The sequence below is a fragment of the Kryptolebias marmoratus genome, linkage group LG22, assembly GCF_001649575.2.
Source record: "Kryptolebias marmoratus isolate JLee-2015 linkage group LG22, ASM164957v2, whole genome shotgun sequence".
NCBI classification, from domain to species: domain Eukaryota; kingdom Metazoa; phylum Chordata; class Actinopteri; order Cyprinodontiformes; family Rivulidae; genus Kryptolebias; species Kryptolebias marmoratus.
In genome coordinates this window covers 6,524,421-6,526,313 of record NC_051451.1, presented here as the reverse complement: position 1 = coordinate 6,526,313, position 1,893 = coordinate 6,524,421, and positions in this window count along the sequence as shown.

The window sequence follows — 1,893 nt, the reverse complement described above, 5'->3', positions numbered from 1 at the left end:
TTCCCTCTTTCTCTATCTTAGTAATTATTACATCGGCTGTTTTAGCAGGCCACTGGTACCATTTAGAAATTCAGTACTGTTTAGTTTAGCTTTATCTTCCTGTACACTTAGTTTATTTCTGTACATTTAGTCATGCTTAGATCTGTTTAGTTTAGCTACTATTTTGACTGCCTTAGCTCATGCTTAGATATGTCTGGTTTTACTTTGGCTGTGTACCGGACCTGGGATACTTTTAGATAGTTCGGTACCTTTAGTTTTAGCTTAGTTCTGTACATTTAGTCATGCTTAGATCTGTTTAGTTTAGCTTAGCTTATTTAGACAATTAGTTATCATTGTATGTTGTACCTGTCTGTAATTTTGTTCTTGTGTTGTAAAGCACTTTGAGTCGCCTTGTGCTGAAGAGTGCTATATAAATAAATGTACCTACCTACCTCAGCTTGGGTTCTGGAACCAGAGGGTGTGTTCCAGTTACATGCTTCTCCCTCCCTGGTGAGGTCTATTCATGGATGCAAGTTGATGGACGAACCACAGATTCAGGAGGAACAACGCCGCTTCTGTCCCGGCTGTGGAACACTGCACTAGCTCTGTACTCAAGAACAAAACCCAGAGACACTTAAACTCTTCCACTTGAGGCAGTACCTCATTCCCAACCCAGAGAATGTCCACCCTTTTTCAACCATGGCTTCAGATTTGGGGTGCTGATCTTCATCCAAGTCTCTTCACACTTGACTGTGAACCCCTCCAGTGAGAGCTGGAGGTCATGACACAATGACAGCAACAGGACCACATCATCTGCAAATAGCAGAGAAGGAATCCTGAGGTCACTTAACCGGACCCCTTCCTCTCCCTGGCTGCACTGAGAAATTCTGTCCATAAAAGTTAAGATCAGAATCAGTGACAACAGGCAGCACAGGCAGAGTCCAGCTCTCACCCAGAGGAGGTATCACTGCTAGCAATGTGAACCAGGCTCTTGTACCGTTTGTATAGGGACTAAATGACCCATAATAACAGACTCTAATCCCGGTACCCCGGTGAACACGGTCAAATACCTTCTCCAAGTCCGCAGAGCTCGAATATCCATCATTTGTGTGTTTGAGGCGTGTTTAGCTGTTTGCTGTGCCGTTGCACCTGTTGGCCACCGTAATTTTGTTTATCATTTTATTTGTGAACAATATCAGTGCATTTTTGTTGGAGTTTCGCTGATTTTCAGTACACTGTTTCGGTGTTTCAGAACAGCTGGTGAGGTAATGGAACGTGGAATGGAACAGTCACGAGACATGCTGCGCTCGGAACGAATTGTGGAACAGCGTTTCAGCACAAATGTTCCACAAGGTTTCGGTTCACACTGAAACGCTGTTTCGATTTTGCCATCACAAGGGAAAAGTATACAGATTTATCAAGAATTGCTTCAAGCAGTTTTAGACTAGATGGAGACTGTGCAGCTTTATCTAGACCAGTGTTTCTCAACCTTTTTTGGGCCAGCGCCCCCCTATCCATTATCCAGGCCTATTACCGCCCCCCACTTTTTTTTTGCCTGTTTACGTGAATAAATCTTTTTTATTCATGTACTTATATAATACCTGTTCTTGGGTATGGCCCATCAGAACATCTCTGTGGGTCATTCTCCACCATGTACTGCTTCAATGAGTCAATGAGTCCCCCACTTCCTGTGGTGAAGGCCTTTCAGATGGATCTTCTGAGTAAAGTCTTGCCCCAGCCCTCTCTTCTGCACCTCTCTGTTCCCCCTCCTCATCATCATCTTCACCTCTCTTGTCCACATTCTCCTCTTTGGTGATTGACTTGCCATGTCTGCCTGCACTAATTTTCCCAAAAGGACACAGTAATGGTCAGCAGAAATTCAAACCCTCCTGGGCATCTAGGTTTTTGTGGCTT